A 16,505-nucleotide genomic window follows, 5' to 3' on the forward strand; every position below is an offset into this window, starting at 1 on the left:
AAAACTGACTGCATCCTAGAGCCTGGGTGTGCTCACCAGTGCGTGCCCTGATTGCCTCTCAATTCCTGCAACAGAGGCGTGGCGGAGGAAGGAAGCGCTTCCTGAGAAGTTTGTGCTACCTCCCATGACATTTCAAGGCACTTTATTTCTCAAAATATTGTCGGGATGGAGTTATTTTTAGCTCGGCCTCATGGGATCGGAGAATACTGTTGCTGCCGCTTGGGCAGACAGACTTCTAGTGTAGACCGGTTCTGCGTGACCTCTTTCTGGGAGAGCCACGTGCTCTGAGGAATTGTGGGGTGCCCGTGAGGCGAAGCAGAGCGCCCCCAACTGTTCCCTGTGGGTCAGCGACCATCTTGAAACCAGAATGCCCCCTCCCCCCATCCCCAGGGTGCGGGTTGGGGACGCTGGAGCAAAGCATCTCCAGTCAAAGCCACTTGTCCGTCTTCCCATCCTGCTCCGGTCACTTCAGGCCTCAATTTCCATATCTTTAAAATGGGAATACTAAAAGGATCGATGCTCAGGTTGGGGAGAACAGAACAGCGTATTCTGCGGAAAGCATTCAGCACGCTTCCTGGCATGGAGTGAGTGCCCAGCGAATACTGGTAGTGTTATTTTTATTGGAGGAAACTCGGGCCCCAGGATAACTGTGGAGGCAGGGACTTGACTTCCAGGCACTCGGACCTGACCGACTCTGTGGCATTGCTGTACTGGTGTGGATGTGTGAGCCCTTTTCCGGGGAGATGCTCTGGGTGCCCCTGTGCTGTCCGGCCTCCCGAGGCTGGGGTGCCTCCCACCCAAGCAGGGGCCTGCAGCCTGAGCACATGGCCCTACCCTGTCCCTCCTGGTCCCCGTGGCCCCGGGTCCCCACCGTGTGCTGGCGTTTTTCTGGTCTCTCCCGGGGCTGGGCTGGGCTGGGAGCAGGAGGAGCCGCACAAGGAGAGACCTTCCGCTACGGTCTAGAGCCCCGCTCTCATTCATCTCTGGATCTGCTCTCAGAATGTTCTGGGGGAAGTTGCTGACACAGGACACAGTGCCTCAGAGGGCCGGCCCCTTCCACCTGGCACCCCCCCACTGTTGGTGTGACCCCGCCTCGTGTTCTTGGCCCCCCTTGCAGCCTGCTCTGTTTACTCTGTTCTGCTCTCCACAGTTTGAGTGGGGATTTTGCAGAGGACCCTGGGCTGGTGGGGGCCGCCCTCTCGCACCCAGCTGCCCACTCTGGCTGCCTGGAAAACCGCCATGGTTCCTGCAGGGGCCTCGGCTGTGGGGAGCACACGCATCGTCTCCGGCAGGCCCTGATGCGGCCCCCAGCCCCAAGGGGATGCACGGGTACAGGCCCCAAGACCGGTGGATCAGAGTGCTTGGCAGTTTATAGAAGACACTTGTCCTCTCTCCTGTCCCCTTGAACCCAGTCCTAGGTTCTGGCCACAGGACTGGGCTCTTTTCTCTCCCAAGAGTTGGAGCCAGAGTGTCCTGGTGGCAGAGCAGGCTGCAGCCTGCGTCCACACTTGGTCCCCGTCCCGATGGATGGAAGGAGCGAGGGGGCTTTGAGGGGCTCTCCTGAGATACACCTGCAGCCCACACTCCTGGAAGTGGAAGCCCGTGTGGGCTCGGAGGCTGAGTCACCAAAGGCCATCGTCATGCATTTGCCCTCCCAACCTTCTCTTGGTGCCTTATTAGACCCGACTGGACAACCGGAGGCAGTTGGGGCCTGGGTCTGCTGCTGGGGCCAGCCTGGAGGTACTGTGACTCTGAATGGGGCCATCGGTGGGGCTCTGATGCAGGGTGACTTCCACTTACTTGCTGACTTACATGTTTACAGATAATGATCACAACAGCCTGAGGAGGAGAGTATTAATATATCCCCATTTAGAGTTGGGGAAACCGAGGCACAGAAAAGTTGGGTTCCCCACCGAGAGCACACAGCAGCTCGTGGGCACTGGCATTCTGTTTCCAGTCTGAGTGCTGGGGCTGTCCATGGCACGTGGTGTCGAGGGGCATCTAGGGGCTCCCCAGGGGGCTCCCACTCTCATGGAATCTCACAGATTGGAGCTGCCCTCCCACATCAGGCCCGCTCTGGCCTTGCCTGAACTTCTCTGGCCTCTGTATGCAGGGACTGGAGAGAGGGACTGAGACGCCCCACAGGGACCTGAGTTCATGAGCGGCCGGAGGGAGGTACCATCTGTCCTGGACGCCCTCTGCCGGCACAGGCCAGCCTGAGGCCGTGTCGCCCACACCTGGGGCCGCACACCCCATCTGGGAGCCATCGTGCCAGTGGGATGAAGCAGAGATGCCCCAGGGAGGCCGAGACTTAGGAGCCTGGGAATAGGGTGTCTTTCTGGGCTCAGGGCCTTTCCCTCAAGATGGAACATCTCGGGTTCCAGAGCTGCTCACAGCACGAGTTCAGTTGTTGGTATTGAGCGCGTGCTGGGGTGTACCTTGCGTTTCTCATCTGCCGTGTGGTGGGTTTAGCGGGGCCTGTCTGGGCCGGAGCACCCGTAGCGGCACACGGAAAAGCCATTTTTACCTGGAAGAACTCCATTAATCCTCGGAGTGCGGAGGGGGGGGGGGTAACGTTTTTGATAAGGCCTCCAGTGTGTTTTTTTTTTCTTTTTAAAAAAACTAATGGCATTTTTCTGATCGTGAAAGAAATCCATACCTTTTTAGGAAAATACAGAAAAGCACAAGGAGGAAAATCCACAATCCCACCTCCCACAGGGAATCACAGTTAGTGTTTTGTTTTGCCTGTTTCTTAAAAAAAAAAAAAAAAAGTTGTACTGAATGAAATCGTGAAGCCCTGGCTTTGGATTTAAGATCGCACTCAGAGTCGCTCGCATCCGAGCGTGCTCCTGTCCCTGGGACGTGGTCGTGCTCTCACAGAACTGCAGCCTCCTGGCCTCCCAGCCAAGCTCCCCGGGACCCAGCCAAGTTTCCCCGGGGTGGAGCCTGTTCGGGAAGCTGCTAGCCCAGCCAGAGCAGGACGGCAGGCTGGAGGCCCCCCCCGCCCTCTACCCCGGGCTGACCTGAGCGACAGAGAAGGTCAGAGTCAGGCATGTTCCTCCTGGTCCCCTGGGTGCAGGGAAAGCCCTGTCATCCCATCCTGTCTCCCCTCTCTAGAACCCCTGGGTAGGAGGAATTGTGTCCCCCCCACCCCCACGTGCCTGCCGGCCCGGAGCCCCTGGAGACCAGGAGCAGACTAGTTGCTGGCACGGAGGGAAGGACACGTGGCAGAGGGTGACAGGCGGGCTTCAGCGGCCACGGCCACAAACCTGTCCCATGAGTGTGTACTGGCAGGTGGCCGTGGAGATCCTGGGGGAGGGTTTGTGAGTCCCTCTCCTCCCTGCCTCACCCCTGCCCAGGCTGGTGGGGCACAGCCAGCCCTGGATTTACCCTCCTCACTTGGTGGCCTTGTGCCCTCACCGGTGTGGGCAGCAGGGGCAAAGGGCAGGGAACTGGCACCCGTGAGTTGCAGCATTGGCCGCACTAAAGGGGGTGGTGAGTGGCCTCCAGGCACCCCTGGCTACTGTTAGCCTCTGTGCCAGGGTTCCGTTTACGGAGGTCAGGATTCTTTTTAGATTTTTAAAGGTTGTTATTGACATGTAACATACAGAATAGTGTACAGAACTTAGGTAAAAAGCTTAACAAATTTTTATTAAGCGAACACACCTGTGTAAGCAGAACGTGACCAGTCCCCCCAACCCCCCCCCCAAGTCTCTTCCAGTCACTTTGTTCCCTGAGATAATCACCACCCTGATGACCTCTCAAAGCAGAGATTAGATTGCCTGTTCTGGAACTTACTGTAAAGGGAATCATACCACATGTATTGTTCTTTCTCATGGTCAGACTTTTTTTTTTTTTTTTAATGTTTGTTTGTTTGTTTATTTATTTTGAGAGAGACAGAGAAAGTGCATATGCACGAGCTAGGGAGAGGCAGAGAGAGCGAGAGGGAGGGAGACACAGCATCTGAAGCAGGATCCAGGGCTCCAGGCTCCAAGCTGTCAGTGTGAGATCATGACCTGAGCTGAAGTCAGACACTTAACCGGCTGAGCCATCCAGGCGCCCCTCTCATGGTCAGACTTTTAAGGGGGGGGGGGGCCTGCTGGGTGGGTGGCTGGAACCGTGAGGGGTCATCCTGGCATCCGTGGTGGGAAGCAATGCTTCTCGGAGCAGAGGTTGTTCAGTCACCCTGCAAACACTCCCTGAGTGTTGCTCCTGCCAGAGGAACAGTAAGACCTGGCTTTGCAGAAACCTTCGGTCCACGGGGCAGGGAGCCAGTGTAAAAACAGGCAGTTTCTCTCTCTGGGGCTGGATGGCATGAGGGCTGAGCCCACAGACGCAGAGTGAGCCCAGAGGGTGGATGGGGTCTCCCTGGAAAGGGGGAGCCTGAGCGCTGTTCTGAAGGGTGAAGGGAGTTTGCCAGACCGACAAGAGCTGGGGAAAGGCAAGTCAAGAAGAAGGGAGAAGAGTCTTTGTTTTCCCAGTGGGCCCAACTCCTATAGAGGCAGCCGCAGCCACAGCCCCGGCCCTGGCCCTGTTGAGGTGGGAACCAGGGCGCCACCTACCAAGTCAGAGGCCAGAGTGGTGCTTTGCCCCCCCAGCCCTTGGAGGAGGCCCACCCAGCATCACACGTCCTGGCGTTGGGCCCGTGCCTCCCGCTCCGAGACTCTAAGCCCGCTGCATAGACCAGACGTGCTGTGATTCCCAGAGACACCAGAAGAACCTGCTGGTCAGAAACGTCTCCCTGTTTTCTTCCACCATGAGACTTAAGGGTTAAGGCAGATGCAGGACAGGGGGTGGTCCGGGACAGGGGGCCGCTGTGACTTGGCCGGGACGCGCCCCTTGCGGAGCCTCCGGAAGAGGTGGGAGTTGGATAGAGAGTCTCTTGAGGTCCCTTCCAGCTCTGCCCACCTCCCAGTTAGATGGGATGACTCACAGCGAGCGCTTGAGAATGGAGGTCAGTGTCCCACCATAAGGCCTTGGGTGCCCAAACGTGGGTGAGCACGCACGAAGGCAGGCCCGAGGGCCGAGGTGGAGACGGGGCACAGCCCTCGCCCCCAGGGGCCAGGGCTGGGCTTCAGGGGGTTGTGTGCAGAGAAGGTGTGAGGGGGACATTGAGGGTAAGGGGCTGTGTGAGGAGCTGTCCTCGGGTTCTCCGTGTGCCCTGGACGGGCCCTGACCTTGGCAGAGGCCGGGACACATCCAAGAGATGACCCTGAATCGAGTCAGATTCACACCCTGCAGGGGCCACCGATCTTTGTTTGCAAGGGGAGCCCCCTCCTCATTCTACCATCAGAGTCTGGGGAGCTGGGTGGGCCCAGCCACCTCCCAGAACCCCTTTGGGATGCTAACCACGGGCAGGCCGGTCTGCTCAAGCCGACACGGCTGCCTTGATTTCACGGGCCCTGATTTCACCTCTGGGCTGTCAGCCCCTGCCTGCAGGAGACCCGGCATGTGTTTTTATATCTCACCACCTCGAGGTTGTGCGGGGTGAGGGGAAGGATGCGGTCAGGGCTGTGAGCACAAGCTTCAGCGCTGTGGCTGCCTGGGTCGGGCCTCAGTGTTGTCATCTCTGAAGTGGGGAGAAGGATGCCGTCCTCACAGGACCTCACAAGTAAACGCATCTGGTGCCCAGCAAGCCTTTGGTCAGGGTGTGGCCGTCTCGGCACAGACACCAGCACTTGGTGGCCGACTACATTTTGACCCACCCATGGAGTTGGGTCCCCTGGGTTGCTGGCACCCATGGAGGTGCTATCCGTGTGCACCATGTGCCACACATTGGGGCCGGCTCCCCGGGGGACTGTGGCTCCCCGGCCTCATCCCGTCTTCCCCCGCCCCACAGATGTCGGTGCCTAGAGCCAAGTCAAAGACGGAGCTTCTCCAGGGGCGGCCCCTCCGTAGTCCCCCCGACACACAGGACAGGAAGAGGCCCTCAGCCCCTGCCTGGCCCCCAGCCCTTTGGAGGAAGAGGGGCTTCTGTGCCCCAGGAAGTTCTGGGGGATGGGAGATGGCTCCCTTGGGGCAGGCGACCGAGCAGGCGTGTCTCCACATCCTCATCCGGACGAGGGGTATATGATCATGCGTGTCCCGTAGTTAGAATCGCGCCTGCCCCCCCACCCCCCACCCCGAGCCCTGAAGCTCCACAGGTGATCACTGCTGCCTCCAAACAAGCCGTTATGCTGGTTCACCTGTTTGGGGCCATCTCGCAGCCCCACATCCGCCCCCGGCTGTGCTCCTCCGGAGGCCTTGTACTGGTTTTCAAGAACGTGAGAACATCGGAAAGCACAGGAGACCTGTTAAAAACGTGTTCCTGGGGGCGCCTGGGTGGCTCAGTCGGTTAAGCGGCCGATTTCGGCTCAGGTCATGATCTTGCAGTCCGTGAGTTCGAGCCCTGCGTCGGGCTCTGTGCTGACCGCTCAGAGCCTGGAGCCTGTTTCAGATTCTGTGTCTCCCTCTTTCTGACCCTCCCCCGTTCATGCTCTGTCTCTCTCTGTCTCAAAAATAAAATAAACATTAAAAAAAAAAATTTTAAAAAACGTGTTCCTGAACATTAATACAAATCCCCAGGTGGAACTGGGGTCTTACCGTGAAGGCTGACGTCGTCATCTTGAGAAGTTCCGTCGGGGAGAAAATGCAGCCTCTTCTGCTGACGTCGGGGGCTCAGGAAGCCCAGCGATGGACAGTGGTCGTCACAGCTCTGATGGACGAGGAGGCAGGACGTGGGGCACTGAGGAGGCGTGTGTCAGGGGTGTGCTTGGAATCGGGGTGTCTCTGGCTGGCTGTCCTCCCTCCGCCCGCCAAGCTGGTGGGAAGGTCTGGGACGCGTAGGACTCCGTGCGGGCGCAGCGTCCGCAGGGGGCACCTCTCAGGAGCAGAGTGGGTTGGAAGGGACGCGCCACGGGACTGCCAGCCTCTCCTGACCTCGGATGGCCGCTAAGGGACAGGGTCACTTAGTGCCCGCTGCGCCTGGAGCCGGGCCGGGTGCTGCACACAGTCCCGCCTTTCCATGGCGGTCCCAGCCACTCACGTTTATTTATCAGAGGTGCGTTCTGTGCGAGGCCCCTGCCAGGCACTGGGAGGCCCCTGCCAAGTATTTGCTCGTATTCTTAGTTCAAGTATCAGACGCTGAATTATTTGGTCGTACTTGGGCCTGAGAAGTTGCCCAGAGGAGTCCGGAGCCATCCGAAATTCCTCCTCGGTCGTGTCCTACAGCTGCCGAGCCTTCCCGTTCTCCTGCCTGAATATTTCAGGTCAGTCACCACACGCACTCCTTGCTGCTGCTGGCCTGGGTCCCTGTCATAACCCTCTGCTCCCATCAGGACGCCTCTGGCTGCGGCTGACAGGACACCTGACCAGCAGTGGCCCCAACCCTCAGGGTAGTTATTTACCTAAGAACACAGTCAGGCTCAGGGTCGGCATCGCCGTTTACCGTCTTTGTCTTTCTGGTCCACCAGCCTCCATATCAGAGTGAATCCAGGTTTTTTGAGGCTTGAAGTTGAGACAAGTTGGGCAAAAGGGGCATTTTAAGGAAAAAAAAAATACATTGGATTTAATGAATACACAATGAGGTTTGAAAGAATCGGAAACATGTGTTTCACCAAAAACATGTACGCGAATATTCAGAGCAGCATTATTCATGATGTCAGAGCGGAAACAGCCCAGATGCCCATCAGCTGATGAATGGGAGACAAAACGTGGCGTACCCGTACGTGGGATGTTATTCAGCCATAAAAGAGGATGAGGCCATGTCAGGCTGCACCGCGTTGGTCCTTGTGGACACGGTACAGGTGCATGAAGCCAGATGCAGAAAGCCACATATTGTGTGGTTCCATTTATAGAAACGTCCAAAATAGACAAAGCTGTGGAGATAGAAGGTGGATTAGTGATTGCCAGGGGCTGCAGGGGAGCCAGGATTGGTGAGTCACTGTTTAACAGGTGTGCCTGGGTGGCTCAGTCGGTTAAGCATCAGACTTCGGCTCAGGCCATGATCTCACGGTTCGTGGGCTCGAGCTTTGCATCGGGCTCTGTGCTGACCGCTGGAGCCTGTGCTGACCGCTGGAGCTTGCTTCGGATTCTGTGTCTCCCTCTCTCTCTCTGCCCCTTCCCTGCTTGTGCTCGCTCACTCACTCTCTCTCTCAAAAATAAATAAAAAAATAGGTACAGGTTTTCCTTTGGGGTGATGGAATGTTCCGGAAGTAGATCGTGGGGGTGGGGGGGTGCCTGATGTTGTGAACACACCAAACGCTCCTGAAGTGACACTTGCAAATAGTGATTTGTATGTGATGTGAATTTCACCTCCATTTAGAAATGGCTTTTGATGTGGACACATTGTCACCTCATGGTCAGAAGATGGCCTGTTCTTCCACGGCTGTGGGCCTTTGCCATGGCGTGGATGTTGACAATGGTGACAGTGGCGATGCCAATGGAGATGGTGGTGACAGTGGCTGGCAGGGAGGGAACACTTCTGCAGGTGCTGCTTTCTGCGGACTTTTTCCTGAATTCCCTCGTTTAAGACTCATAACCAGGGGAGGCTTTCGCCCCCATCTTACAGACAAGGGATGGGGCACCGGGTGGGCGAGGTCCTGGTCCCCAGTTATGTAGCAGCGGCGGCAGCCGGGCGTGTGGTGGTGCTGGTGACGATGATGGGAGTCACTGCTCCGTTTCCTGAACCCTCAGCGGGCCAGGCACGTGGGCTGCAGACATTGCCTCTGCTGTCCTCTGGTCATTAGAAAGAGCCCTCGCTTGAGCGTTCAGGAGACCGACCACAGCTCTGCGTGGGGAGGGGTGCTGCCCAGGGTCCCAGAGGGAAGTGGGCAGGGCAGGATTCAGAGCCACGCCCTCTGAGAGCCGAGCTGTGCGGTGCTGGGAATAAACCGGGTGCAGGAGTGTTGCAGCACGCAAGGGCCCTTGCCCAGTTGGGGCCCTGCGGGCGCCCACGTTGGCAAGATGTCTGTGTCTCCTCCAGACCCCGAGGCCACCCCCAGGCTCCTGTGCCCCAGCCCGGGATTCCACCTCCCTGATCTTTCCACCCAGGGCTCCCCACACTAGACGTGCCTGTCACTGAAACACGGTCCCCTCTGCTCACCTGGACCGTGGCCTTCGGTCACCCTCCCCAGTCACTGAGTCACCCCCACCCGTGGCCGGAGCTCGGTCACACCACCACGGGCAGTGGCTGCTGTCTGGTCCTGTGTCTCCATCTGCCCACCTGCCACCGCCACCTCCACCTCCAGTCCGTCTTCCCTGGGAGGCAGAAGGACCTAGAACCCACGCTCGATCATCCCGCTCCCTACCTTGAACAAGAAATAATGTGGTTTCATGTGGCCTGTGGCAAGTGCAGGTCTTATGTGTCCCCCTGCCCTCCAGCCTCACCTTTCCCAGACGCCCCTCCCTTTGTCACATCCCATTCTCCTTCCTCGTCCCTCTGCGTATTTACGCCTTGTTTGTATCAGTGTGTAGATAATACTGTTGTTAGAGTTTTGTGTTCTACGTTTGTACTTACTGTACTTGACGTTATAGCACGCGTATTGTTGTATTTACTGTGGTCTTTAAATTTTCTACACCTCTTCCCTCTCATCTCTCCTACCCCTACCTCCATCCCAGAATAATCTCTGTTAACAACCTGCTTAGCCTCTCTCTGCTCCATCGTGTAAACCACCCCCCCCCCCCCGGCCCACACACATCCTTTAAAGAATGGAATCATATTGTTTTCTTGCTTTTCTCCCTTCCCATCCCAGACACCCCCCAAGGCCATGGTAGAGGGGCTAACTCATGCTCTTCAGGAGCCATGTGTGCCTCCACGGCGGGGACGGTCTAGCTCACTCCTCCCATCCCCCGGTAACAGAGACTCAGGTTATTTCCTTTCTCTTCAACATTACAGATGAAAAAATATGCTTTCTTAAGCCTTTTTTTCCTGTTTTAAAACTGTTTCTGGTGCACCTGGGTGGCTCAGTTGGTTACGTGACTGACTCTTGATTTCGGCTCAGGTCACGATCTCAGGGTTCCTGAGATCAAGTCCCGCGTCGGGCTCTGCGCTGACAGTGCGGAACCTGCTTGGGATTCTCTCTCTCCCGCTCTCTCTCTGCCCCTCCCATGCTCTGTCTCCCTCTCTCTCTTAAAATAACTAAAATGAAGTTTAAAAAAAAAAGTTAAAAAATAACTGTTTCCAATTTCGCACTTCAGTGGTTTGGACTTTAGATTCTCTTAGTGATTTTATCATTTCTATGGATGTAAGTCTTTGTGGAGGAAGGAGATGTTCTGGAAAGTCTGCAGCTCGCCCTTCCCGGTGGCTGCTGGGTGGAAGTTTGAGCGTGCCGAAGGGTGAGCCTCCGTCCCACCGTGTCTTGGGGGAGGTTTCCATTCTGGGTCTCCCCGGGGCCCGTGCTGAGTGCCCGAAAAGCCGCCCTTGGCCCTGAGGCCCCTGCCCTGGCTCCGTGCGTGGTGACGCAGCATCGATTCAGAGGGGAAGGTCTGGGCTGATAGTCTCCCTCCTGAAGAAACAGTTTCCCAGAGCAGGGCCACCCAGGCTGGTGAGGGTGCTTGCAGCGCTGTGAACACAGCCTTATTTGGAAAGAGTCTGCAAATTTAATTAGTTAAGTTGCCATACTGGAGTCAGGGGGGTCCTTAATGCAAAACAAGAAGAGAAGAGACAGACATGGCGAGAAGTCCCCCGCGTGTCGACGGAGGCAGAGGCGGAGCGATGCGCCCACAAGCCAAGGAGCAAGGAGGGCCTGGGGCCGCCAGAAGCTGGAAGAGACAAGGAAGGACCCTCCCCAGGAGCTGTGGAGGGAGTGTGGGCTCGGAGCACCTTGGAGACTCCTGGCCTCCAGATCTGGGAGGGAATGAATTCCTTTTGTTTTAACAACCCCCCCCCCCCCCCCGTTCGTGGTGCTTTGTCACAATTAGCATCAGCCTGTCTGTCTAGTACTGACCGAGGCAAGTACATACGGGCATCTCATCGTTGAGTCTGGAACCTGTCCGGAGCCAGAGACCGGCAGGCTGGGGAGGGCAGGGGAGGGGACTCGGGGAGACCGCAGGTCTGGGGCCCGAGCAGCTGGTGGAGCGTTGGGGGTGGGAGCCGGGCCGGGGGCCGTGGGTCGTCCTGCCTTGGTGCCCAAGTGGAGCGCCCCCCAGCCATGGTTGGGCCTCCGAGCCTTGAGCTCCGAGCGACAGGCCGGGGTTGAGATCAGCCACACAGCTTGTCCCGCAGACCCGCAGCCAGAGCCTCAGAGGGGCCGGCTCTTCCGCGGGGGCCTTCTCACGGGCCAAGCTGCCCAACCTGGAAAGAACAGGAGAAGGGGGACAGTTTAGAATAAATACATGCATTTTTAAGCGCATGGCCTCTTTTAACTTGTACATAGTATTGGTGATTGTTGTATTTAGGCCTGAATGGAAGCTAAGTCTAATATAAAAATCTAGGGGCGCCTGGGTGCCTCAGTCAGTTAAGCGTCCGAGCTCGGCCCAGGTCGTGTCTCACGGTGTGTGAGTTCGAGCCCTGTGTCGGGCTCTGTGCTGACAGCTCGGAGCCTGGAGCCTGCTTCAGTGTCTCCCTCTCTCTGCCCTCCCCCGCTTATGCTCTGTCTCTGTCTCTCTCTCTCTCAAAAATAAGTAAACATAAAAAAAAAAAATCTAGTCTAATTAGCTTTTTCCCACAAAACAATTTCCAGCAATGTATCATGGACATGAAAGTGAATCTGAGTGGACATGAGTGGACATGAGTGAATCTCATCTGCTCGGTTCAAAAGCATCAGGGAAAGAAGGGGGACTGTTTCTGAGCCTTCCTTCTGAACGCCAGCTTTTCTTTTCTTTTCTTTTTTTTCCTTTTTTCTTTTTTCTTCTCTTCTCCTTTCTTTCCTTTCCTTCTCTTCTCTTCCCTTCCCTTCCCTTCTCTTCTCTTCTCTTCTCTTCTCTTCTCTTCTCTTCTCTTCTCTTCTCTTCTCTTCTCTTCTCTTCTCTTCTCTTCTCTTCTCTTTTTTTTTTCAGTCTTAGGCTTATGTGTAAGACCTTGGAAACTCACAGAAGAAACCATTTGGTAGCCTTTGCCCTTAATTGGGGCATGGGATAAGGCTTCCTGCCGCACCCAGTGCTGTGAGTTGCAGGAATGGGCCTTTCCTTCACGGAATGGTCTCCCAGGCGGGGCCAGCCTCTGGCTGCATCACAGGGCCCGGTGTCCAGAATCAGAGGCTCGGGTTTGAATCCCCGCCCGGTCACTGCCTGATGGGGCACTCCGGGGCAAGTGACAAACTCTCTGAGGCTTGCTTTTCTCGTGTGTGAGTGGGGATGGTAAGGCCTCTTTGCGGGCCGTTATGAGGATTAAATCCAATCAGGTTGCATGCATGTGAAGCGTCTGGCATGGTAATTGCTGGCCGCGAGGGGTGGGTGGTACAGATGTCCTGACCTCGGCGTGCAAGGCAGATGGCCCGTCTCCCAGCCCCTCATGGGCCTGGGGGTTGGATGGACTCCCCTCTTCTTCTTCATGCCTGCAAGTGGGGCTTAAACACCTCTGGTGCTGGGGAGCTCATTCCTGGTCAAGGGAGCCTGGTCCACAGTCACTGCCGTTGTCTCTTACCGTCTTTCCCGATCTGTGTCTTGTGGGCTCAACCTCAGGCATCTGTGGGGCAGGGGACTCGTGGATGACCCTGGTCTCGTCTGTTTGAGCCCTGACCCCTGTCTCCCGCCCTTCGTGTGCTGAGAGGAGAGAGGACCCACCCCCACTCTCTCTCCTGGTAGTGCTCGCGTTCCAACGGTGCCTCTGCTTTTGTGCGTTCGCAAGACTTCCGGCGTTGCGTGCAGGTGCAGGGAGAGCATGGTGCGGTCTGTTCATAGGGGTGGTTCGGCTGCAGTACGCGGAGGCCGCCGCGTAAAGGCCCAGCCCCAGCATGTCGATGTGCCCAGGGCCCTTCCTTCCTGCACCGGGGGTGTGTGCGCGTGACTTCTCCCCACACTGACCGACTGTGGAGAAGACAGACCTGCTTCCCCCTCCAGGCCGAGGCTCTGGAAAAGGGGCTCTGGAATGCCAGCTGCGGGGGAAAGGGAAGCCGGGGCGGCAAGGGGGGCCCAGCCAGCACAGGTCTGAGACAGCCGGGTCGCGTGCTCACAGCCCTACCATCACCTCTGTGCCCCGGGGTGACGTCCTTCCTCAGCAGCAAGGGACCAGCTCAGTGCCCCACAGAGGAGCTTGGTCTATGTGGGATCTAGAGCCGAGCTCTGGAGCCCAATAGCCTGAGTGTAGATCCTCGTCCACCACTGCATAACCTGGTAATCTTCCGTTCTCTGTGTCCTCTTGCTTGTTGTGCCTCCACTGGTACTTAACCCATCTGTAAAATGGGCCCACAGGAACCACCGTCTCCCAGGGTGCTGGTTTTCATTATCACGCCCGCCAGCATCGGCTCCCATCCGCCCCCTGGGGCTCCTGAGGCAACAGCACACCCCCCTCCCCACCTCATTAACCACCTGCCTCAGAGACCAAGCAGGGGGGGAAGGCAGGTCGCACCCAGGACCAGCTGGCCCGTCCCCAGAGGTGGGGAGCCCTGCTCACCTGCCTTCCCACTGCCCCAACCCCGCCCAGATTCCAAGCCTGCCCACCACCCCTTGGGCTCTGGACTCCTACCTTTCCGAGCCCTTTTTTTAGTCACACTCGGCCATTGACAGACATCCACGTCCCAGTGCCCTCATGGAAGCCTGTCCCCGCCCCTGCCGCCCCATGGGCTGTTCTCTCATGTTGCATGTTCTGGAGGGGACTCTCCCCTCCACAATCTCAGGGAGGTGAGGGCCAGCTGATGGGATGCGGTCCTGAGTAGGAGATTCAGATCCGCAAGAGCCAAAGTGGGTGGGGGCGGCCACCTTTGCCAGGGTGGAGAAGTGACCCCCAGCCTTCTGAGGTTCTGATGCTGGTGGTTCCTGCCTGGCTGGCCTGGCCTCCGTGGGAAGAAAGTCCACAGATGTGAGGGACCCAGTGGGGTCCCCTGGTGGGCCTCCTTAACGAGCAGTGTGGCCCAGCCCCGGGCTCCCACCTCTGGCCGCCTGCTGAGCTGCCGATCTCCCCTCGGAGCCGGGGCTTGTGCTGGGACATCCAGAAGGCGCCGTGCCCCGGCCGCCTGCTCTGCGGTCTTGCAGGTTGTAGGAGGGACCCCGCAAGCAGGTCCAGCATCCTGAGGCCCCAGGACACTTCATACCTCACCCCCGCCCCCTACTGCAGGCACTTCCCGTTCTGTCTCCCTGCTCTGCCGGGTTGTCCTCTGGAACCTTTCCTTGCTGGCCGCCTTACCACCATCCATTTTCCAGGCTGTCGGGTGGGGGTTCCGGGCACTCATCGCCCTATCAGAAGAGGTGCCCTCTGTGCCCACCTGGCCCTGTGGCCTCCCTGCTCCCCATCCCGGAAAGTAGGTTAATAATATTTATCAGCCCTCTCCAGAGATAAGGAGAGAAAACCATCTCTGCCTGGAGGGGCTGAGCGTCATAATTAACGGGCTGATGAGTGTCCAGATCTTGAGGGAAGAAAGGGGGGCTCCAGTGGCCAGGCTGGGCACAGCTCTTAATCCTGGGGCCCTGCTGTCCCTGCCTCATCGCCGAGGCGATCATTTCTAAATCAGGCCTACACGGACTGGACATGTGGCCACCATCCTTTGGAAAACGCCAGAGATCATGCGAGCACCTCCTCTCCCCCTTGCTCCAAACCCCCAAATGCCCCTGAGCCTGTGAAGGACCAGCCCCAGCGTAAGGCCCTTAAAGCCCCAGCATTTTAACCGCCCATCCCTGAAGAATTAGGAGGACCCCCTTGCTGATTTATACACTATACACTTGGGGTTTAATTGGAACATAATTGTAATCCATATGCCTGTTAAGGTAATTACACTTATAAACCTAATATAATCCATAGATCAATGGGTTCTGGGCTAATTAAGGCAACCGTAATTAACATTTACAAAAAACCTTGCAATTACCGGGCTATCCTTTAAGCTGGCCCTCCGAGCTGATAATGAGGGCTGGCTCAATGCTCGTGGCCGCCTAAAGCTCTTGGATTCTGCACCTTGGGTTGCTGGACCGAGCGCTCGCCCCCTACCGCCCAGGGGGTGGGGTCGGCACCCGCACTTACCACCCCGGGGCTCTGAGGCAGGCACCCGACTGATGATCGCCATACCAGGAGAGCCAGAATCTTGTGATTCGGCTGTCCCCGGTGCTCAGCTTGGGTTCTGGCTCAGTGGACTCCACCTGGCAAAGCAGATCTTGGAGAAAGAGAAAGAGAAATCCTCTTGTTGAACTAAAAACCAAACTCGGGCGGGGGGGGGGGGAATGGAGTCTCCTACCCCAGCCTCGGAAGTTTCGGGGGCCTTTCCTCCTGCCCCACCCCTTGCACCTGCAGCCAGCCTATCCCTGTGCCCTTCTCACTGCCCTCGGGGAGAAAGTGGGACTTTCGCTGTTTCCCCGTGGGCCCTCCCGGGTCCATCCAGCGTTGGGGAGTTGGGCCTCCTGGGTGTGGAGGACTGAAGGTGGCAGGAGAGACCAGAGGAGCACAGCCAGTGCCCAGAGGTCGTGTCCAGGGCTGATGCTGAGGGAAACCAGCCAGGACATCTAGATGCCCTTGGTTGTCTGGGGCTTTTACACCGTCTCCAAATCTGTGTGTCCAGGAAAAGGATTAATACAGAACATTCCAGACCTCACCCCTGTCCTCTCTCTACCCCTTCCCAACCTCAGGAAAAGTCTGACAGCTGCACGCTCAGGTCAGGATTGCCCCTGTTCCTCTGTGTTGCCTGGTTCCTGGTAACACCAGCTTCGTGAGCTGCACGGAGGCCGGCCCGCCAGCCCCCCCACCCCATCCGGAGCCCGAGATAAGCGGCCGCCTCAGCAGGCAGCGTCCACGGGGGGATTGCCACAGGCTAATCTGTCTGGAATCTGTCCTCTTCCTGCCCAGGAAAGCAGCGGCACTCTGGGAGGGACAGGGACATCCTTTTGTCCTTGTAGCCCTGTCCCCTGGGAAGCAGGTGCTCCTTCAGACAGCTACCACGGGGTGCCTTTGGCAGGGATTCGGGTGCAGACAGCAGGAGCCCTGGAGCCTGTGTCGGAAGGGAGTGTGGCAGGGCCCTTGCTGGCCTGAGCTGTCTCCACCACTTGAGCTGGTACGATTTCGGCAGGTAGAAGTTACCGAACCGCTTGAAGACCGGCTTATGGAACGGGCATATGATGAGTAAAATCATGTGCTTGGAGGACTTGACATAGCACCCGGTCCACAGTACACGCTCAGCTAATGCTGCTGCTGCTGCTGTCACTGTCACTGTCACTGACAGGGGCTCTGGAGGACACAGGGTGGATGGCGCAGGGTGCGAGAGAGCAGGGCTAGATGGGGGCAGGGCCAGGTGGGGGAGGGGCCGGATGAGCCTGGCCCAGTGGGGGCAGGGCCAGGTGGGGCCAGCATCTCGGCTGTCCCCACCACGCCGACTCTGGGTCTGGTGCATACGGGGGTCCCAGCGCTGGTTCCTCTCCCTTGTTCATTTCTGCGCACCTTCCCGTCTCTG

At 57.6% G+C, this 16,505-nt stretch overlaps 1 protein-coding gene across 4 annotated transcripts in view; it reads left to right on the forward strand.

The window, feature by feature from the left end:
* LHPP (phospholysine phosphohistidine inorganic pyrophosphate phosphatase) overlaps positions 1-16,505 on the forward strand; it is a 117,617-nt gene that overhangs the window by 56,579 nt on the left and 44,533 nt on the right. The window lies entirely within an intron of this gene.

Source organism: Felis catus, chromosome D2, assembly GCF_018350175.1.
Source record: "Felis catus isolate Fca126 chromosome D2, F.catus_Fca126_mat1.0, whole genome shotgun sequence".
Lineage (NCBI taxonomy): Eukaryota > Metazoa > Chordata > Mammalia > Carnivora > Felidae > Felis > Felis catus.